The following is a 23986-nucleotide window of genomic DNA, read 5'->3' as shown; positions in this document are numbered from 1 at the left end:
TGACTTTAGCGTATTTCCATCTGAGTGGCACAGAGTTCTGCTTTTGGATAAAGTCCCTTTTAGCAGCGTGACAGTGCACTGATCTGCAGCAGCCAAAATAATTCCGAATACCTGAAATCCTAAAATCTCCAAAACGCCCCATGTCTACATTCTCAACGAACAAACTCAATTTAACAAACCACAGAAGCACTGAGCATGACAAACTGTGGCTATGGGGGCTTTAATTAAAGGAATGTTTACAGTTTGACAGGGTTTTTTTTAATTACATGCAATAAATGAACAGATTGTGCTGACACGCCAAACAAAGTTAGGATAGATTTCAGTTGCATCCATCATCACGGTAAAGTAACAGCTCATTTATCATGTCCTATCAGCCCCGCTCAAAAATACATGGAGACAGCCCCATCCTGACTGTGTGGAATTTCGAAGGGTTAGCACCCTCAGGCTCCTGTGATAAACCTATTGGAGGTGATAGACCGGAGACAGGTGCTTTTACAACAGTCAAGTAAACAGACAAATAAAGCAATAACTAATATGCAGGTATTAATTCGAATAATTTCACAGACTCTGTATACAGTTCTTCATGCAGTATCTTGCTTGACTTAATGAAAAATTAGTCCATCAGCTAACAAATGTAAAATGGAGAAAAACGCATTCAATTCCAGTACTGCAGAAATCCTACTAATGCTGGCGACCAGGTCAGGAAGTGACTTTGGGATGTCACCTCAGGCATGAAAACCAGAAATAGGTGCAGTGGATACATTTCTGTGGTCCAAAGATGACTTTACTTGGCACTGATACTTGTTTACATCACTAACCAGAAAGGAGACCCGAGTTTTTAAAACACGGTAAATCTGCTCTGCCTTCAAGCCACTCAGTACAGGTTAAAATAATTGTCTTGTTTTCCGCATCATTAAGTACAGTTCTACAAACACACTCTCACAGTGTACCCGTGCAGCAGTCCAACACACTGCCAGGGCAATGCCTGAGCAGGCTCAGTAACCAGAGATTCAGTTCCCAACAGCCTGTTGAAACACTTGCATGTTTCCTTGATTAAAGTTTTCCCGCACCGCTTTTCTCTGAATCAGTGCCCACTCTCGGTGAGAGTTTCTTGGGCTAAACTGGCTTCAGAGTTTTACACCCATGCAAGAATGATTCACCGATAGGAGTTAGGCTGCTCCTGGGTGGGGAAGAAAAAGAGAACATCAAGAAAATCCAAGCAGTCATCTCTGTGCTGACAGGTAACAAAAAACAACAAAAAAGCAAGTAGGTGTCTGATAAGGCTAAGCTACCCTTGTAAGCCCTAAGAGCTCAGGAGGCTGTCAGGGATGCTGTCTTTCTGCCAACAGCAATAAAAGCTGAAAGGCTTTCTATCCTGCTTCCCAGTCCTCTGGCATCACTTGACCCTCAAACCAGCAATGCATCCTGAGAGATATTTAATTTCTGGTGCATTTCGCTCCAGGTGAAACTAGCACAGCAGTCCCAGTTTCTGCATAAGCACCAATGCCAAGGTTGCTACCAAGAATCCTGCAGAACAGACGTTTTCTGCTCCAAAACGCTGTTCCCCAACCATTGCTGTCCCACTGGTGACAGCACCAGCGATAGCAAGGGGTGCTCTCCTGCTGCAGTGCACGGAGTTGCCCTACACTCCTACACCCATTTGCTGATCTTGAAAAACCCAGAATCAGTGAATGCAAGGAAGTTATGGAATCAAGACACAGGGCTCTGACCAGAAACCAATCTAAAATTGTTACAGGCTAAGGAGACGTGGGTAAAATCATCAGCCCTTTTCTAGCTCTACTGTCCCACCAATAAAGTGGAGACGTGATAGATCTGAACCATTCAGTTTGTGTCTCCATGTGAGGCGTTCAGGTGGACAAGCGTCATGGAAGTAAATTCAGACGATAAAGCAGTATTGCAACCGGACAATTTTAAATGGCTGCTATAGTCAGAGATGCTGCTGAGTTACCAACTGAAAGGCAGACAAAACTAAACAACAATCCTAACATTTATCTGTATTGCTTTCCACCTCAGATTTAACTGCTATAGAACAAATTGTTTACCACGAAACGGAGGCTTTCCTAGAAGGAGCAGGGGCTGATTTTCCTCAGAAAGGCAGGTTTGGCTCAGTACCCTGGCCTGAACAAGCAAAGACAAATTCCCCATCCAGCACAGCGAGACTGGCTGCAAAAAAACCCATCAAAACCCAAACAAAAACCCCCACCTGAGGCTGGACTAGTCCTGAAGTTTTGCTGGCATGAATACGTCAATTAGGAGTGCGAAAAAATACCACACCCTTAGCTGACATAGCTGTGCTGGCCAAAGCCTTCATAGGGTGGGAAGGGAGGGAAGAAAAAGGAAGACTTGTGCCAGGTAGTTTATTGTGGGTTTGGGAAACTGCCATGGCCGGTACCTCCCCGAGGAACATTTATCAATCAAACCATGCCGCTGTTGCTATACCACCAGGCTTTTGTAGTACAAATGAGGCCCAAAATTCCCCTGACATTGATAAAAACCATTAAATTAAAATGAGTTCATTAAAAGCAGGGCTTGTTCACCCTGATGCCACGGACTGAAAAGGCACTTCAGGATATATTTTATGCAGCTTGTTTACTGGAGAAATGTGTCAGCCATCAGCTGATTCAAAGCAGCTTCATGGCTCTTGTTCAGCACAACATGCCCTTCCTGGGTTACTTCAGGAACCTGCTGAAAGCTCGTGGGGAGCTCTCGGGATATGCCAACGACTCCTGCGTCTCCCTCTGACCTGCTGCCTTCAGGGCCATCATGGCACTTCTGTCATGTTCCTACACCTTTCTGTGAGGTTACACCACAAGCTAAATCACCGCAGCGACCCAGATTAAAAATAATCTGCTGAACCTGATGCTCTTACGGCAGAAGAACATGAGCAGTTGTGGCAGCCCAAGCGAGGGGGCGGCGGGAGCAAAGCACAGGAAACCCGACCTCCTCCGGCTGAGCTCCTGCCAAAGCCAACACGCTGCAGAACTGCACCCTCAGCCCGCTGGCACACCAGCTCAGAACTCGCCGAGGCACCGGCAAGCCACGGAGTCCCAACTCCTGAGCCCTCCTGTGCCTGCAGAGATTTGGCAGGCAGGCAATTACGCTGGGTTTACACCCATACGATTACAGCACAGTCCAACGATACGCATCTTGGCCCAAACTGCAGAAGCATCATGTCTCGGCCATAAAGCCCTTCCTGAGACCACTTCTAAAATTTAATATTTCATTACAATTGCCCATGTGTTGGCAACAGAAGGCAAGGTAGGATGGAAAAGAGCACTGGCTCCTGATTCAGTGGCTTTGAATGATGGCAACCAAACAGGAGAAGCCTTTTAGGAAATGCAGCCTTACTGTGTCCCCAAAACTATTTTCTGCATACATTTTCCTTCCCTTTTCAGTAAGAAAACCCCCATGATGCAAAGGCTCCGAGAACAAAAGACCACACAGTCAACCTTGCACCTCCCATCTTACACACCCTGCCTCTTTTCAAAGACCAGGGAAAGCAAACCAGAGAGAAGCGGGCATTAACAGATTTCAAGTCTTGCACATCTTTGTGGACAAAAGGCAAGTGCTCGCTCAGCAGACACCCAGGCGTACGGTGACCCAGCAACACATTTTGAAGGGGATAAAGGCAGCTTCCTACAGGACATCCTCAGAAACCCACTGCCTCTCCCCCTGTGACCTTATCAGACTTTGCCAAGGGAAAACAACCCCATGCTAAACAAATACAGAACACCTGCTTTATCTCCTGTTGCTATCACTAATATTTTGGGTTTGAACTAGCGCCTAGAGAAAATCCTCTTCATGGGACTGGTGACAGCAGCATGTTTTCTAATACAGGATTAGAAAACTTTGACTTGAAGAGAAAATCTTGGAGGGTGTATGCTGACCCACATGCAGCTCATGGCCAGCGTGTTTGTTTCTCTTGTTGTTAACACAGACTTTACACGCTACAGAACCCCGCTGTCCCCTGCTGCGAGGAGAGCATGGTGCTAAAGGTCAAATGCAAGAACATGTGTGGCTGCATAATTTTAAATATATAAACAAACTGCAATATCCAGTCACAAAATCAAAGATGGAAGAAGGTGTGGGAATGTCATAAAAAAAGCACAGCTAGGTATTAGAAAACAAAAGCAAAATCCATCCTCTCTGAAGAGAGATTTACAGCAAGTCAAGCTACATTTTTTCCAGGCTATTAGTCCCACAAGACCCATTCTCCTCTAAAATTAAACTCTACCGCGGGGAGAGAGAGCAGCAACACACTCTTTTGAAGAACGAGCAGTACCAGGAATTGGGAGATGAGAAGCCGCGTTTGGTTTTGTCACATATTCCCTGTGCTCCTGACTCTGCAGACATTTAGGAATCCATTTAACTGTGAGTGGACTGAGTTCAACTGGTTTCCCACACAGCATCCATCATCTCGGCCCCTCCTTAAAACCTCAGTAAATATTTTTAATATCCATCCCTTCACGCTTAGAAAGACGTGCTCTGTGGACCCACATCTTGCTGAAGAGAAATTACACAAAGCCAAGAACTGAGTCACATCTCCCAGTTCTCTGTCATGTTCCTTAGCAACAAGACATTTTACTCCTTTCCTCTTGCCACAGCAGATTCTATTTTGGAAGCTAATTTATACAGCCCTAAAAACCCAACCAGAATCTGGAACCACACACCACCAAGCACCGTCCTTTAGTCCTTGAATAGGATGCTGGTTTTGAAGAAGAACCAACAAACACCACATCAATAATTGTACTAATATCTATACTGGGCTCCCTCGCTGGTCATAAAGATTTTTCAGAAGGAGATCTTAAAATTCCATAATGTGAGAATTAAAAAGATATCCTTCTATCTCCAATAACCTTCATAAATGTGTACTTACTGACTTGCACTGTAAAAAAAAAACCCAAAATAAAAATGCTGTGTGCTTTTTGATGCTGCAGCATTTATCCTGTGCCAGGCTGACATCAGTTAAGGCTGGCCTCTGTGTTAAAAGAAGTCATGAAATACGTTAAAGGGGATTAATTTCAGTGTCATCAGATAAAAACCATTAAAATTAACTATGATGACAAGAACCAGCCAAGAATAAGCACATATTTTCAGCAATCACAAGAGCACCATACCCACGGAGAGCAAAGTAGGTCATTAAAAGTGATAAGCAATGTCAGTGTCTTTCCACACAAAGTCTAGCAATAAGGAAGCCGCATTTGTTCGTATCTGCCCAGGCTTACCGGAGCCTTCCTTTGGGCAGCGTCTGTAGGCAATAATCTCAGCAAAACGGCAACTCCTCCTTATCCTTGCCAACACCAGCCTTTGGCTCCAGCTGGAGTACTGGCTTATTTTGGTTAGCGTAGGAACATCTGGCATCAGAGACTGACCAGCTTGGCAGCTCGCTCGGTGCTTTTTCATGCCCAGATTATACAATAACCTCTGTCAGCTTTGGCTGCATTTGAGTCAAATTAGTCCCCTTCCAGGGACAGAAGGCTGTAAATTCAAAAGCTAAAAACTTATCTGACCAGCAGAATTGACTGCTTTCAACAGTAATTATCTAACTAAAATCACGTATCAGTAATGATACGCACAAGCACTACCTACAGTTTGAACCTGGAGAAGGCTTCTGTTATGTCAATGAGAAAATGCATAGAGGAACCAGGAACCACTTTTGTAAGTTTTTTGGCAAGAACTCTCTCCATGCTCTTCATTGCCAAATTCTGCCAAATTTGTGGAGTATTTATAACTGGATAAGAATGATAACTGCAAGGTTAGCTAGATGCATAGGTATGTCACCTATGTAGAGACAGGAAAGTTTGATACCATGAAATATGCAACAACTTTCCAGGTTAACAGATACATCTGACATTTCCATAGACTCTAAGGTCACAAGGGAGCCCTAAGATAATACGACCTGACCTCCTGAACAAACCGACCACAGGACATCTCTGAATTAATTCCATCAAGTACAGCATACCCACCCTGAGGGAAGCAATATATGGTAAGGAGATATAAATCAGTTAGCTGAAGGCTAACTGAGAAAGGAGAGGGGTTTCAAAGGTACAAGGACTGACAAGGTCAACCTATTAATTCCATTAACATGTTTGAATTGTACTTGGAATAAAAAGCAGCACTACAGCCTTAGTGACAATGCAGCAGGGATGGGCTTTGGTTAGGTGAGACAAGGGCCTCAAGGGCTTGCAACTGGAGGTGAAGGAGTAATAATAATAGACGGGGCTGTAGTTCAAAGGAAATGAGTTATCAGAGGCCAAAACTGGAAAACAAGTGGGAGCTGAAAGCGAAACGACAGAGGTGAGGGCATGCAGCACACAGGGCAGTAGCGTCAGCAGCTCAGGTGACACAGAGGTCACAAGGCCAGCAGTGGGACTGGGAAACAAGGGGAGCAAACTGGGAAATGCAGAGCTAGGAGAAAAAAATAGCAAAAGAGGCACCTGAAATACGTATTTTCTCATTCATACTAATTTTGCTAAACCTCTATATGTTTTGGCAGAGTTTAATGCAGTCCTGCTTATCCAGCTTACCTTGGAGATTAATGATCCTCCTGAAAAACAGTATTCTGAGCAGAATTAAACATCAGAACTACCTGTCAGGGAGACAGTGTTCTTTCACCCATGTTCACTTTGGGATATCATGATCATTTGACCTGGCATGCCCAAGCACACACTACACCAATACGGATGTGAGATCTTGACATCAAAATGTACTGAAGTCTTTACGTCATGCTAAATTTGCTGTAAAGAGAACATGATACTGTAACTTAAAAGCATGTCTAATACTTACACAATTTGTATAGTTTGAGAAAAAATCCTATTTCAGACCAAGCCCAAAGGTGGTGGGTGCACCGTGTCCCATGGAAGGTGTCACCGGTTAGCAGATTTCTTATCTTGAACCTCAAGTGGGGCAGCAGCATTAAGGACAACCAGGTAAGCATCAGCATGGACAATCAAGTAAGCATCAAGATCAAGCTGCTAAGTGTGTATTACTCTCCCAATACTTGCAGATATGGAACAGAGAGGATAACACTCAAGAGCCAAGATGCCATCAGACGATACCAGCGCAGGTTCAACTGTACCTCAGCCATCTCTACCCGAAGTTTCTCCAACAGTCCCCAGTGATAAAAATGCCACCCATTTTCTGTTGGTAATTACTTGAGCTGCTAGCCTAGCTATCCTTACAGATGGAGTTTCTTAATGGCTGACCTCAGCCTCCCTTTAATACAATCTAAACCAAATATTTATTGTCCTGTCTACAGCTGCCATACCTTCAGAGAAGAATCGACTGTTCTCCAACTCATACTTATGTGAAGGCAAACTGCCTTCGCCCTCCCTTATTCAAACACCAGCCATAGGCTGCATGCAGTATCCTTCCCTTGATCAAACGGCTTCGAAACAGTCTAAACGAAGTTGCAGCACGGCTGCTTGAGCCTCACCCACACTATTTCTACCTCTGCTACAAATGGTAGCAGTGCTGCAGGAGATTTTCCAAAAACTTGACAGTAACCCAAGCCAACCCTGAATAACATCAAGTACTTTGGACACACGCACGCAGCCCAGAGCTTTCACTAGTCACTCAAAGACAAATAACGCTTCAGCCCAATCCTGACATTAGCTAAACTAGGATAACCGGAGTGACTGCGGCAGTCAAGTTACTCCAGTTTTGCATGGCAGCACGCTCCAGCTTGGGTGGTGGGAGGAGGCAAGCAACGAAAAAAGATCTGACATGAATCAACAAACAGCAAAAGTTGAATAACGAGGAGTTTGGCAGATGGAGACCAATCCTGGAGGGAGCGGGTGTTTGCTCTTACGCAAGGCCTTAGGAAGACATTGGGAAGGAACCTTTTTATTCCATCAGGAAACAAACATAAGCAATCCACCTGGAATAAGGCGGACACTCGGGCCAAAGCACACTACCTCCCATTTCTTCAGCTACACGGCACAGACGTTACTTTAATCCTCAGCATACAGACTCTTCCAAAGCTCGCAGTACTCCCAGTATGACAAGTAACATTGCTGCTGCTGTCCCAATCCCTTCACAAAAGATGCCTATCTCCATTTTTACTAGCCAGAGGGCAGCTGTTACATCCCAGACCAGTTACTTTCAAATTACAGTGAGCTACTCTTCCAAGATTGGTATCATTCTGCTTCTTTCTCTATTTATAAACCCGACTTTCTAAACTGTTTAGCTATTAACACCTGCATTAAGCCTCAAGATGATTCTGCCTTTAGAAGCAAAATTTCCACTCACCTGGAGTGGAAACAATGTTGAAGACAACGGCCATGAGCCTCGCTCACACTGCAGTCACTTTATACAGCACGGGCAGGACACAATAGCTTTAAAGAGGATGGAAATGACATCTTCCTATATGTCCTCCTTACACAGCTCAAGAAGGGTAAAAAAGCTTTACTGAAAATGAAAATTGGGCCCAATACATTAGGGGATTTGAGGCGAACCAAATCTGCTTTCTAAGACTTAGGAATGCAGATATTGTATTGTTTTGCCTGCTTTATTCTTTCCCTTTATCTTACCAGTTCAGAGCTTTGATTTCAAATGAGACTCTTTTATCATGCCTGTGTGGTGCCCAGAACAAAGGAGGTTGAGGAAGAGTGGAAAGGGAAGGCATCCTGTCTTCCCTGTCATAAATAATAAGATCCCGCAGGGCATTTAGTCCTTAAAATGGACTATAGCTTCTAGGAGGTTTTCTGAACAAATATGAACAGACGAGCCATGGCTTCTTGCAAAGTGTCTACTGTGATCACGGTAACTACTCTCCCTGGGAATTTTATTTTTCAGAGTGTGCATTCACTGCCCCGGGGCTCCAGCACACAAAGGACTAGCATTTTTAAACAGGAAGCCCCCTTCTCCCCATCAACAGCATCAATAATATTAACGCTTAGGAATGCACCCTATGTCTTCCCAGTGCCAGTCTGGGGAGGGAGGGAAAACAAAAAGATAAAGTGATATGCAAAAACCTATTGAAATTCAAATTCTAGACATTCCCATCTGTCAGCTGCCTCTTTGGGAGCTAGGTATAAATCTGAGCAGGAAGCATCGCTCTCACATCTCTGCAACCCCAAGGCCAGTGTATGTGCCGGAGGGGGCCCGCAAGCTGAAATTCCTCCTTCCCTGGGATGTGGGTGGGAATCCTCACACAAATCATCCCAGGCATGAAAGAGACTCCCTTTAACAGCCCCGGCTTGCTACACACCCATGACCCTAGACTAAGTCCAAAAAAACAGTTTACAACTACAGACCTTGTGAGTCGAAAGGTGCAATAAAAACCCGAAGTCAGAGATGAGCAAAAGGGAACCAGAAGTAAAACAATTAGCAAGGCTGGGGGGAAGTACGCGGCATTAATTTAATCAGTCTTCGGTTGGCAAGAGATGCCAACCGCCAAGCCAGGCAACCTGCCCACAGGAGCCGATCCCCGAGGGTCTCCCCTCACCGCAGGAACAAACAGCTCCACAACCAGCAGCCAGGGTGCCAGATGAGAGGCCGTCGCTGCGAATTGTTCACGATCAGGTATTTTTTTCACCTGGCTAAAAGCACGGCCACGGGCTCCCGACCCACAGCGGCCCCACGCCGGAGCGGTGGTGGTAAGGGGGGTGCTGCCGGGCCCGGCACCTCGCCCAGCCCACCGCTACCAGGAAGGAAAAATCTTCATTTCGAAGGCGTTAATGCTCGAAAACCGCAAATTCAATAGCTGGCAAGTTACTAAGCAACAAGTGGGCGCAGGAACCTAAAAATACTCCTCAAGTCTTACATAAGAAAGACGCTAATGCGGGGGGGGGGACGGGGACGACACACGACATAAGGGGCCTCGCTTACCTTCCGCGCCCGGGCGCAGCCACAGCACCTCCCGCGCTGTCCGCGACTGGCTCCCCCGGCCCCAGCGCCGAGCCCGGGGGTCTCCGGCCCGGCTGGGCCCGCCCCTGCCCGAGGCGGGCTCAGCGGCAGGCGGGGCGGCTCCGCCGGGAGGTGCGGAGGGTGCCGGCCGCCTCTGCGGTGCCGCCAGGCCCCTCCCCGGCCGGCCCGGCCCCGCTCCACCTCCCGCAGGTGCCCGTGCCCCGCCGGCCCGCTGCCACCGCCTCCGTGTGTCCCGGAGCTCCGCCTCGGCCGCCCCCGCACCTCCCCGGCCCCGCCGCAGCCTGCCCGGAGCGGAGAGCGGCCGCCGGGACCCGCCGCACCTGCGGGCCGGGGGGCTGGGGGGAGCCGCCGCGCCGGGCTGAGGGGAGGGGGGCACGCACCGGTGGGCTGAGGGGGACACGCACCGGGCGGAGGGGACCCGCCGGGCTGGGCAGAGGGGACGGGGACACGCACCGGGCTGAGGGGAGGGGGGACACCGGCCCCGGGCTCCCCACAGCCTCCCCAGTATGGGCGAGGGGCCGCAGAGGGAGGAGGCCGCACCGCTCAGCCGGGCAGGCTCGGCTGCGGTTTCCCTCAGCACAGCCCCGGCCTCGCCTCAGCCGCCGGTACCGGGCCGGACCCGGGCCTGCGGTTCCTGGTTTTCCTCAAGGAAAACACGCGGGCGCGCAGAAGGGGCTCAGGACGGGTGCCCTCGAGTTTATCCAGGGCTTTCTCATTCCTTGCACAGCGCTAGGCTGCACCGTCACGCCCGAACGCCACAGTGGGGGCCACAGCCCCGTTTTCACAGTTTAGGGGCACGTCTGCAGGCCCCCCGCCACTCACCGCTGCACAGCCTTGCGCCCACCGTGCTAACAGGCCCAAAGGAAGGGACAGACGCTGAGCACGCCTGAACGCTCCGGTGGAAGCGCGGCCACACTGGACAGAGGCTGGGCCATGTGCACATGAGCCCATCTGTCCCCTCACTCTGCACGGAGAGTGCCCGTTCTGTCAATCTAATTACAGTGCTAAAGAAATTACCCCCCCTCCCCCCCACGTGGCTGCTAACCAGCACAGTTCGTGGCCACATCAATCAGATCACCGGAAACAAACTCAATTAAAAATTCTCTAGGAGTTCTGCTCTTTAGAAACAAAGCAAAATGACACAGAGCATTTTAACAGCATCCTCGCTTACAGCTCAGCTCCAAAAATCACCTGTATCAGCAGCCCAGCACACCCCGGAGCAGAAAGCAGAACACGCCAGAACTCGAGCGTGCCACCAGCCGTGGCATCGTCCCCGCCGTGCCCACGCCAGCACCCAGCAGCGGGGACACAGGGCTCAGGAAACCTCAGCCAAGCCCTGCAGCCTTCTAGGGCCGGTAAAGCTGGTGCCGTTACCTGCGTTTATCGCAGGCTTGAGGGATAAATACTGGTGATGCTGTGTTTAACCAGCAAGCTCCATTTGACCCCAAGCTCCTCAGTTCATATGAGGCTGCGCTGCAGTTTATCAATCTCAGTAATTGCTGTCACACACTTCAACATGCAGGCTCACTAGGTAAGTTGGACAACCTCAGGGTCAGAAGGATTAAAGAGGAATCTGCATCTATTTATGCAGACATCTTGCTGATCAGGAGGGTAAAACTCATTTATTTTGGGGTGCACAATTTCTCCTCAAGGATATGTGTTATTTTCAAAATTGTTTGCTGACTCATCTCTCCAAATAATGCTTCTTCTCCAGCTTGGTATTTATTACTGGAATTGTTTTGCTTGGACAATGATCATACTATCACATTACTTTTTTCCTTAGCAGCCAAGCATGACTCCTCAATTTGGTTCTATATGTCCAATTCTGAATACAAAACCTTCTTCCTGATACCAGTTCCCTGTTCCAGGAGTGTTCTTCCTACCAAACCCACTGGCAAAACTCAGTAAAATCCCAACACAAATGGGAAGCAACGCTATCCAAAATGTACGCACAAAAATGCACATACGACAATTCAAAAGAGCAAACCAGCACACGGGACTGCAGAGCAGTGAGCTACCCAAACCCGCCAGGATGTGTTGGGTCCCTACATCAGGTTGGTTAGGTTTTTTGCTTTTTAATGTAGGCCGGGCTGGGGCAGGCAGAATCCTACACAGCTGATTAACGGCGCTGTGACAGACTGTTGTGGTTCGCACACTTGCCAGCGCAGAGTTTCAAACCAGGGCCAGAGATTGCACAATCCTCTTCTTGCTAATCAGAGCAGGAACACATGAGCTGCATCACCCGTGATACAGAGCTCCCTCAACAGCAGATTCGGGTATTACCTTTGAAAATTATTGCTCTGATGATCTATAGTGCTCGAGGAGATATTTTACTACGTGGCGTACAACGGCGCACCTTTCCCCCACCTGCACTTTGTTTTCTGTAAAGCAAAATACTTAATGCTTGTCACAAAGCACCTTTCTTTTAGGAATGAAACCTGAGCGAGCAGGGATGTGGTTCTGCTGCACCTGGAAACAAGAAGCCCGCATTTGGCACGGCACTGCATCACGGCTGAAGAGCTTGCTCATGTCACCACACGGAGGTAAGGCCTCTGGCTCTGGAGCTTATGGGCTCTGCCCTAGGCAGGGGATCTTTGCCCTCCACTGTACCCAACAGTGCTGGGATGTCCTCTTGCTTTTTCTGAATATTTGATTGAAAATAAAATCATCTTCACATGTGCGTCTCATTTTCTGTTCCTAATTTCTTTTGCCAGACAATTTTAAGGAACAAAAGCAAGCAAAAGAGATGCATTTTCTGCTATTTATGTGTTCATCAGCTTGCAGTGGAGCAGAAGAGGTAGATGATGAATGTTTATCTTTTAAGCACAGCTAACAAGCCCAAGCATTTGAAATCATAGACAAAAAGGCTCCATCCACACGCTTCAATCCTTAAAGCATTCTAAACTTTATACTACACTCCAAAAGTTATTTCAGATAGAAGTATTGGGAAGGCAGAGTAACCTAAAAAATTAGCATACCCTGTAGCTTCTTCCACTTTCCGGTTTTGCCAATTTAACCACTGAAGGAAGCTCCAAGTCATTATTAGAACTTAGCCAGCCAGTATTTTTCAGTGCTGCTTCTTACTCAGCTAGATGTATCCTGCAATCAAAACACTCTCAAAACACAAAAAAAGAACACCCCAAATAAACAAAAAACCCCTTTTTTAAAAAAGGGTTTGGGGGAGAACTAAGATTATTGAAGAAAGCAGACCGGGAGATTGGAAAAACCCTAACAGAACAGCACACCATGCAATAGACCGCCATGGGTATAACCTGAAAATTATTTAATTTGATTCACAGAACTCACAGAAACCAGGTTTGACATAAAGGTATCTCATGTCACACAGTACCTGGCCAATCATGTGGTGACCTGCTCTTTTGGTGGATGTAGCCATGGTCTGCCAAGGCTGTCCAGGTAGGTTTGCAAGAAAAATCTTCCAAGTATTCCATTTACAAAGGTAAAAAACCAGTTAGGAATGTTGTAATACATAGCCAAGTGGGTAACAGAGGGCTTTCGCTTGCCTTTCCTTTAGCAAAAGCAAGTTCCCATGAGAACAAGTCAAAGAATTTGATGCAAGCTTCCCACCGCAGTTACAGGATTAAACGCTGAAGAAGAATGAGCGCGGCACTGACACAAGCTCTTAAATGAAATCCAGCAGATGAAACTTCAGATCAGCAAAGGCTTCTGAATTAATCACAGACACAGGCTGATTCATGAGCTAGCAAAGCAAGTCCTAAAGGCCAGAGTAATGTTACGATCTGCAGTTTGCAGCAGCTAAATTCACTACCAGGGAGAGGGGCAGAAAAGGAGGGAGGACAGAGAGGGATGGAGAGGCAGAGAGGGGCAGAGGAGTTCTCGCTTGTGGAGGATTTCTGGTGGAAAATGCTGCAGATCTTGCCCAAGCAGCAGACAAGATGCCTTTCTACGTGTTAACTCAAGGATCCTCCCAAACACACACCATAGCTGTGCCCAAACCAAGACCTCCCGAGAAAGCCAATCCCTACAGATCTGCCAGCATATATTCTCCACTTTTTACATTAATTTATAGTTTCACACAGACACTTTCTTGCAGATGTAGCAACAGCACTGATCCCTACGGGCATCGGAGCGATGGCCAGATGGAGTGAGAACCCAAGCACCCTCCTCCACATACAGAGAGATGCTGGTTGAGCTGCTCAGCCTTTGCGAACTTAACAGGGCCAGGTTTTAATTGGAGATCTGAGATAGGCACTGGCATGACCCTTGATAAACCATATGCCTATGCAAGACGAGATCAGAGCTGTGTGCTATCAGCTAAAGTTAAAGCTGCCTGAAAATATTTCTAAGCCACAACTCAGCTCCCACACTAATTTACAGAATTATTCAGGAGAAAAGAAGAGGAAAAGCCGAGCAGAACAAACTACCTTTTCTCCATGATTTCAAAGCTCTTCACATAACTGCAGTTTTGCTCAAGCCAGCTATTATTAGAGTTAAGTCCCATTTTTTGACAGAGCTTGTGAGAAAGGAAAAAATATCTAGCTTAAAAATAATACACATACACCCCCCCCCAACCTGAATAGGTGGAGAGCAGGCAGAGTGAGAAAGAAGCACAGAACATGTGAAAAGAAAGCTGGCGTTATTAATAGTGCATTGGTGCCTCCAACACCCCTGCCCTCAGCCAAGTTTTACTGTTTTACTTCACAAGTAGTCCTATTTTGGTGGATTCAACCTCCCCAAAAAGGTTAAGCATGCCAGCCCCAAACGCCATCCGTGTTTCCCTAACAGAAACACTAACACATCTCTTTCTTACCTACGTGATACACAGAACTATGGAATTAGTTCTGCCGGGATGCATGCAGACTGTGCAGACATCCATACGCCATGCTTGTTCGTTTTCTTTTCCAATTAAAATTCCCCAGGAAACACAGCCAAGGCTTGCCAGAAAAGTACCTGTCAAAATGCGGGAAGCCTGAAGCTACTGTCTATGGATTCAAATTCTTCAGAAAAGCCACAGAGGCTGTGAGTGACCACACACAAGGAAGAAATTGCACCACAGGGAATACAGAAATTAATCCATCTCTTCCTCCTACCTGTGTTTCAGGCATTTCCCTGTGACTTCAGGAGGCTCAAGGCTGATTCCCAGCGCTGGAATTACACCCGCAGGACATGGTGATACGTGTCCCGCAGCTGGCAGAGCCCTGCTGCTCTCCTCGGGATAACCTAGGCTGAGAGAAGGGCTCTTCTGCCAGGACAGCTCTGCCTACACCCCAACTGGGTGTTTAGGGGTGTTTTGTTGGTTTGGGGTTGTTGGGGGTCTTTTTGGCAGATAAGCTGCCTCAGCTCTGGGTGCAATCGTTTGCATAATGAAGAACAGACTCAGCTGCACCAGGAAAAAACGTTAGTGCCAATCTGGCCTGGGGTTGGAGACAGAGGCCCCATTCACCGATGCCCTGCACCTGTGCTGCTACTGACACCGTACGAAGAAGCCAAAAGGGCATCAGAGAATCACCTTTCTCAGTGTGCACCTGTGCGACTGACTGCACAGGGTACGAGGCGATGCCCTGGTGCAATACCTTAGCCCTGTAAATGACTTGCTTGCGCACAGGTGGCACTTGGTTCTGAAATTACAGAGGTTCCCCCTTCTTGGGGGCTGGGAGGGCTTAGACCAGCAGGTGTCACAGATTAGAAAACTGTCTTTACTTCAGTAAAAAAAAAAAAAAAGAAAAGAAAAAAGAAAATTTAAAAAAAAGCACACCAAAACACCAAAAACCTGCAGAACCAAAGTGTATCCTTCCCTTCATCCTGGGTCACTAGGTGCCCTTTTGGTTTAATCCAGGCTTCTATCCTTGTCTTCCCCCCAGCTATGGCATCTCCATCCCTGCCAAGCTTCCTCTGGCCCTGCTTCCCCCGGACCCTTCGGACACAGCAGTAATACCCACCTCCCTTCTCCTACAAGGAAAACTCCACACTTGCAAATCCAGGCGTCTGGAAGAAAAAACTCAACCAATTTACTCACAAATACCTGATTACCATCAAGACGTGTTTCCATAGCACCTAAGAAGTGTTACAAAAATAGCTATTTGTTCAGACTGCAAACACTGCATCAACTACAAACATCACCTAAAACTCCGTAATAGAGTCTGTGGGTAAGAACACCGGTGCTTAAAAAATACTGCTGAAACACATGCTTGCTTCTTACTACTACTGTCAGAAAACATCTGCACTGTTAAAGGATTAAAGGATTAAGAAGGGAGAAAAAAAAATGCATTGGCTTTCTGATTCTATGTATCCTTAGGAACTTCCTTGAAATACTTAAAAAAAATTCTTGCTCGTCTCTCACTTCGGAGCTAACCAAGAGGTATAGATCTTATTTAGGCAGACACGAAAAGTATTTCAGATTTGCCACTGAAGGCTAAATTCAAAAGCAAGTTGCATATAAAAATATGTTCTCACAGTCAAGAGGTTCATTGCAGCATGCAGAAAAAAATATTTGACGCTTTTTAACTTTAAGAACTTTTTTTACTCCCCACGTAAACCCAGTACTTGTCCCAGTTTGGTAGAGGCCTCCCAAAACTGCTGTTCACTGGCATCTGCATCCATATGTACCTGCAACTCTCTTTACCTGCAACCCTCTTGCAGCTTCCTAAAATGACAGATTATGGAGTAACCTTGGTAATCCTCAGGTGGCAGCGTGAAATGAAAACATCAAAAACTTGCCCTCTTGCAAAAGGCACATGCATTTAGAAGAGAGTCTGCAGCTTCAGCTGCACAAACTGGACTGGAACTGCCGTGCCACAATGGCTGGCGGTGGGGAAAGCCATAGGGGCTGCTGTGCCCCATAGGGGCAGGGAGCATTGCAGCAGCAGGGCCAGGGCCAGGGCCCTGCCTGGTTGCTTCTCCCAAACTGCTGCTGAAAAAGCAGAACAAAACACACGGCTCGATGCTGCTTGGCTTGCTGAAGCAAAATTCTACTTTAGCCAAATTCACTCCCCCAGAGAGGGTTGAATGGTGACTCTTTGGTACCCAGGGCAGGACAAATGTCGCTGCTGTTGGGATGCCCATCGTACACACCCACGCACACTTGCCCAGTGACCACAGGATCTATCGTTCAGAGTTTCTGTCAGTATCTGTTCCTAGCACACAGGCTTCTAGGGAGCTGTTCTCCCAAACTCGTTCTTTTCCAGCAGAATCACAGATTTTATGGTGTGACTTTCATAGAAGACCAGATGAATGCTGTATATAGCAGCATTTCCACAGGCCAGCCCACAGTTCTTGTCCCTTTCTATTTCTGCCAAAACACAGGAAGGAAAAAAAGAAGGGGGAAGAATCACTTGAAACAAAGGAGGGAGAGGAAGGAGAAAGGAAGACTCCAAGGAAATGAAAAACAGGAAAATGCTGCTGCAGTTCTGATTTAAACTACAATTCTGAACACATACTTTGACTTAGAAAGCTAACCACTGCAATAGCATGTCTTATAGCTGTATGTAGTCTGGGTGCTCTCCGTGATAAATCCCCTTCTCCTAAAACCAGGTAATTACCAAAGCAATTCAGATTAAGTAAGTACTTTATCAGAATTCACTGCACGAAAGCTAGCAATACAACACAATTATGGAAGACAAAAGTTTGGCATTCCTAATGTATCCTAGATGCAAACTACCAGCAAAATGATACCAATATTTATTTATTTCTTTCTTTTTTTAAAGCAAGCATCCAACACTTATTGCGGGAGTAAGACAGAAATGAATCCACCTTTGGTGACTTTACAGTCAATGGAACAAGGTAACAAGGCAAATACAGACAAGGATTTCAGCAGAGGCAGTGCTTTACACATAGGCAACCACAAGATTTGGAATCAGTTGAAATTTAACTAGAAAAGATGCCTGCCACTTACCAAGCACTTAAAATCACCAAATTGCATAAGCATTAACCTCCTTAACAAGCTGGAACATAATACCAGTGTTGTGTACAGCAGGACCCAAGTGAGCTCCGACTGGCTGTATTTATTAGCATCACTTCAATATCAAATAACCATTAACCTATTCATTTTACCCAAAGAATAGATTGGCACGATCTCTACGGAAGGTACAGTTACCCTGCAAATTCATTTCAACCTTGATACAAAAGGACGAGATGAAACAGGGATATAAGAGGACAACACGTTGTCTGAACACTTTGCAAGAAATACAGCGTCACCTGCCTTGCTGTAAAGCCCTGATCCAGCCTGCTGGAAAACAAAGCTCACACAGTTTGCTACTCTGTCTCTCCTGAAATTCCACTTGGATTTTCTTTCAAAGCCCTTAGGAGATCCACAAAACCAAAAGTCCAAATATGATTTAACAAAGGAAAAACACGTTGAAATGTCTGTTGTCAAATAACTCTCAATAACTGACAATCAAATTGTTTAAGTACATAAAATGTACCCGAGATGGATCTCGGTTCCTTAGTTCCACTGGAACGCTTTAATTTTACCTAATGCTAGTTCTGAAAAGCTATAGCAACGTTGTCATGACAATGACAACACAACGCAGTTGTTTTCTGCTATCACCGTGCAACTGGGTACACATTTGGGTCATTTACATTGCCATAAAACTATAGTATTTAACCACATTTCTTTTCTCTCTTACTCAAGCAAGTTCTTTCCTCCAGAACATGGTCAAATAGGGTTTGGCACACTCTTTGGATATATCTGAGGCAAAAATTGAAAGCCTGGGAAAGGAAGAACACTTTAAATTTAGAAAGTCAGCGGGGAGGTGTGGGGGGAATCAGCCAGTTTATGATACACAACTAATAACCACGTAGCCACCAATCCTGCAAAGCATTCTCGATGCAAGACCCAGTTCACGTTAAGCAGTACTCTTAAGATTTGGACTCACTGAATGAAATCACTTGCAGAAAAATCTGCCTGTGAGAAGGCAGATTCTTAGCATCAGGCATCGGTTTTTCTAGCCAACAGATACTAATACATATAACAAAAAGAATAATAAACAATTTTAACTACACCTAGTGTCTGTAACCAAACCTAGGGTGTTAGTAAATGGTTATTGGTATCACGTACAGCGTTAGACTTGGTTAGGACACTGAGACACTAATTGTACGTAACGGGCTCTACCTGAGCTCAGCTGGGACTGGTTCAGAGCCTCTGTAACATATGCAGAACCTGGCTTTACACTATCCATCTCCAAATCTGCACGTAATTAAGGTCAGGTGGGAAGAGGGCAGAGGGACAGGCAGGAGGCAAGAGAAAGGACAAAGTTAAATTAAAATATCCCCTGGAACAAACTGCAGGAGACTAACAATTTAATTTGCAGAGAGAGAAATGAGAGAAACAGTGCTAGAGAAATCCCGATGTCAATGTTCTGCATTCTAAGGTGTTGCTTCTCTGGCTTGGTCTAGACTCTTAACTAGCAATGTCTACGTGCAAAAAGAAGTCTAAGTGAAGTGACATGACAAACTTGCAGGATGAATAGCAAAAAAGATGAGGTGAGATGAAACAAGATAAGTAAACACCCAAATCCTGAGAAAATTCGAGCTGCCGAGGAAGAAGGTAGATGCTACTGCTACCTGAACAACTGGGCTTAAAGCTGGCTCAGGTGTGACCACAGTCTAGGCAGTCTAATTCTCAATTCCAGTGCAAACACACAGATTATGTGCATGTATTACTGTAAACGGAGTTTTCACTGTGAAGAGTTAAAAAAAATTGTAGAAAACAGATCTCATTTTAGGTTGCCAAATGCTAGTGGAAGAATCAGTAATTTTATAGCTGAACTTGCACAGTAATGGTGTTTGGTATGGTTGGGAGACTAAAGATTTAGAGCTCACTTTCAGAGGCGCTCTGTCCCAGTTTCAAAAACATATTTCAGCCCTTGCCTCCTTATTTTGATCTCAGCTCGTTTCATCTGCGGAAGCTGAGGGCCAAAAAAGAACTTCAGTGTCTAAAAACTGCTTCGTGAGCCCAGAAGGTAACTTCCTCCTAACGCCAGCGAAGCCTGAACAGGACCTCGAGGATTCCCTACTCAAAAAATACAGAAAGCATTTTCCTAAACTACTTATAATGTGCAACCATGATCTTTGGTACAGAGAGATACTATAAACAAGCTCCACCAGTGCAGACCACAGAGGAGTGCTCAGGCATGTGAGGGATGTGGCACACGATCTCTCCAGCGGTGCTCCGTGTGCCGCGACAGCCAAATTTCTAGTCTCTGTTGCAATTACATGACTCACAGAGGGGCATGGCTGTCAAAAGAAATTAATTTCACATGAAAAACAAGCAGAACCACTAATAAGCCTCATACCTTTGAGCAGAAACACTATAGCTGCTCTAGTGTGGAAGTCTTCCTTCTCACAAACAGCTCAAAAAGGAGAGTGACTGAATGTTAACCTTTCAGGTTGCATTAAGGAACCAGAAATGTTCTTTGTTTTCATGTCGAAAAGGGGCAAAACCCCCAACTCTGCCTTTATTATCTGATGTTAACTGCTACTGAGCCTTAGCAGGAATTGCATCTTTGAAGGGCTCATGGATTCAAGGAACTTGGCTATAAAAGAGGGAAAAAACTAAGAAAAATCTTTTCTCCATACCTGTATGTCCAAATGAAACTCCTTGGATCTTACAAGCATTCCCAATTTCTCTATTAGTGACAACTATTCTGACTCCTCCCAAACTTTTTGGCAGGTTGAATTATTTATCAGCGGGTATAGCCAGGCGTAGCAATAAATTTTTACCCTCCTTCTTAAAAACTCTACCCCAGTTTCTATATTCCCTGGCTTTTGTCGTTGGTTTGGATACGTGCCGGGGAAGAAGCCTCACCTCACACCCTCTCCGTGATCACACCTGAGATACAAACCCCGTCCTGCCCTTCCTCTCCGCCTGGAGAGCGTTTGGTAATGCTGCCACATGCTCAGGAAGGTGAGTCTTCACACAAGAAACCAGAATTTTGCTCTCAAACCACATTCTTCTCCCGGGGGAAGTATCATGAATGGGAACGACGTGCCCGTTTCCCACGTTACGAGGGGATCGGCACACAGTCTCTATGCCAAGGGGCTGGAAGCGTGTACGTGCATGGGGAAAAGAAAAATATATATGCACACATATTATCTATTTTGTTACATATATCTATCTACAGTATTTGCATATCCAGTTTTAAGACTGATTTATGAAATCGAAACAACATCCCAGGGGGAGTCGATATGTGTAAATGTGCTGTAAAAAATGTTAAATCTACAGAAACAGCCACCAGTTTTACTGATGCTCGGTTACTGCTATGAGTTTTAGAATAGCACTAGCAGGATCCAGAAAAGACCATGGCAACACAAAGCAGGACTCTGGATAATGAAGCTGCTCCCACACAGCTTGACAGTTTTCACTTTGGGCATTGTGAGATGCTAAGCACAAACAGCATTTTCTGATTTAAGCAAAAAAGAAAAAAAATAAAGGCATCTTTGCTTCTGCAGATTTTCAAATTCTAAAAAACTTTCAGAGCCATGTTTCATTCCTCTCCATCAACCATTTTTAACTTCTCTTTCTTTCAAGCTGACATTTGTATTCGCTTGTCTGGCACTTAATTTCTTTCAGTTATAGTTTTATTGATTCAAAATTGATTCAATCATCTCCAACAGAGTTTGAATCAGTTTCTTTGTTTCCCTGCTGTATTGCTTCATGTCCAAAGAGCTCTTAAAAAGGCATGTTAGACTGAAGGTTTGTTTTGGTTTCCCTGAACATCTTTCAAAGCATCAGTGCTACTGACTTGCAAGTGCAGAAGAAGAAACAACAAAAAAAAAAGAGACACACAGAGAGCAAGACAGGGATAGAAAGAGTAAAAGAATTAAAAAGGAATAAATGAAAACGTACAAGGGGGGAAGTAGCTCCAGGACGCTGGACGGGCTCCATGGGCAGGGGAGACTGGGAAGGTATAAAATTGAAAACAAGAAAAAAAAAAACAAACAAAAAGAAGTTGGTTAAAACATGCACCCATTGAAAAATGGGTTAATTTCATAAAAAGCTCAGCTAGGCTATACACAGCGCAAAACAGGACCACAGACCCAATCCTTCAAGTTGTTTGGTGTTTTATTCCCTACACGCTTTGGAAATTCATTAAGATCCAAGAATTCCCCACCCAGTGTGTCCCAGCTCAAAAAAAGCCCAAACATTTTGTACGTTTGAACTTTTAGCACAAGGCCCATCCCTGCTGAGCAACGCAGCGAAGCACTGGGTTTGTTTGCATTGCTTCCAGTGTCTGCTAAGCATGTGTTTATGGTTAAGCCCATGTTTAAGTACTTTGTTGAGTCAGGAACAGGGCTGGAAGATGTAACATAACATAGATGGATAATGCCAACCACTGACAAAAGAAAACGACTCCCAGATTTGTGAATTTACATTTGGCGTAATTCGGTTCCATACACATTTAGCTTTCCTCTGTTTCGAATGGTGCTAAAGCAGACAACGGCTTTATCTTATTTTTTCTTTCTATGCAAAAAATAAAATAATTTAAAAAAAAAGTCTCAGAGCTATGTTTTCCTATTGACAAAAGGTTCTTCCTGAAAATCATTAACTGCGGAGAAAGCAGAGACTTAGCTCTTGCTGCCTCAGCCCCAAGTGTCAGCTTTTATTTTGGATGGAAAAGAGAAAACACGAAGTCTGGGCAATAACTTCCCCACGGATCAGCCCAGCTCGGAGCTGGGGTTCAAGCAAGTTGGCATCGTCCTGCTGAAGCCTCCAGCTGAACACCCAGCCCACGAGCCTGCATCACGTCACGGTGGCCTTCAGAGCCCTGGAGGAATCTCTGCGGCACGTTCCAAAGCCAGGTGCAAGCCTCCTGAAGAAGCCGGTTTTACACTCACATTGTTGACCTTCCATCCCACACCCTTTGTCCGCTCACCGCTCTGCCCGAGCTCCACAGGAGCTACGAGAACGGGATTGCTTGAAGGATTGGCCCTGAGGTCTGTCGTATCTGAAAGCACGTTTTCTGTCTTCTACAGCGAGAACTGCGCTTGGCGGCCTGAGCGTGTTCGTGTTTGTGCCCTGTCTGCCGCCACACCGGCAATGGATACCTGCCTTGGCTCAATAAAATCTGCATGTAATTTAGCTTTAATGAGACAGTTGCACGTCGCATGCCAAACGACTGGTTCGTTTACATAAGATTAATGAAGACTGGTACCAATTATGCACACTTTGTGTTTCCATACTGTCTTTATAAAAACGCTAATAAAGACATCGTGCACTCACCAGCCTCAAATGGCTGTTCAACCCAGGCGTCTGCGGAATAAAAGTTCTATTTGCAACTTACTCTTGCTGATTTTTATTTTTATTTAAAAAAAAACCCCACAAACCACAATCTTTTTTGTCCAGGCATTAGCCACTAGCCTGTTTCAAACAAGCATGACCTCTTAAGTTTCTGTTACGGCTGCAATAGCTCTAACACGATGAATGTAGCTCAGTTTGCATTTCTGCAGTTAAAATTAATTCATTCAGCACCATACCAGAGTCTTCAGGAGGTCAGGACAGAGTCTGTTGCCCGATCCAGACCTAAATTTCTATCTTCCTGAAGTTCAGTGGATTATTTGTTGGGTGCATTGACCCAGATTAATCTGTTATTTATGCCTAATAAAAAATTACTCATTTACAACAGCTTTTAATACCAATGTGTGCCCTTTAATGTGTCCTTAGTTGCATAATGTGAGTACATATACCTGTTAAATCTAAATTAAATGAATGGATGAGACAGGAATTTGAGAAATCCTCCGTGAAGTCAGGCAGAGCTGCTGGGGTTATTCACGCTTTTGTCCTAAGTCAGACTGAAGAACTGGTGAGAATGAGCCCTGAAGTTTTAAAAATGCTCATTGCTTTGAAAAAAATGGAAGGGACACATTACCTTCTTATCCCCCATTTCTTCACTTAAGCTCTAACTGTCCCACGGCAAACTGCATCTTTATTCTTTGTTTTCCCGCTGAAACCAGATGTTCCCCAGCAGCAACCACATTTAGAAACCTTCAAACAAATTGTCATGCCAAGGCACACCGCAGTAAAGATTTGGTACCCAGCGAGATGCTATTTGTTAGCAAAAGACATGAAACAAATTGCACGTATGAGGTGAAGCGTGAGATGTGATTTTAAATATGGTTA

The 23986-nt window shown here is 45.5% G+C and overlaps 1 protein-coding gene across 6 annotated transcripts in view; it reads right to left on the bottom strand.

Moving 5' to 3' along the window:
- The window catches only part of ARHGAP32 (Rho GTPase activating protein 32), a 257950-nt gene that overhangs the window by 38062 nt on the left and 195902 nt on the right, over nt 1-23986 (bottom strand). Inside the window, exon 1 of one of the 6 annotated variants that reach the window (XM_037409779.1) lies at nt 9853-10061. The exons of the other annotated variants lie outside the window; for them this stretch is intronic. The gene's annotated coding sequence lies outside the window, so the exon portion shown is untranslated. Of the gene's footprint in view, nt 1-9852; nt 10062-23986 lie in introns of those variants that run through there. 6 annotated transcript variants of the gene reach the window in all.

Source organism: Falco rusticolus, chromosome 16 (genome assembly GCF_015220075.1).
Source record: "Falco rusticolus isolate bFalRus1 chromosome 16, bFalRus1.pri, whole genome shotgun sequence".
Taxonomy (NCBI): domain Eukaryota; kingdom Metazoa; phylum Chordata; class Aves; order Falconiformes; family Falconidae; genus Falco; species Falco rusticolus.
Note: the sequence above shows the minus strand (reverse complement) of the source record. Positions and strands in the feature narration are given on the sequence as shown.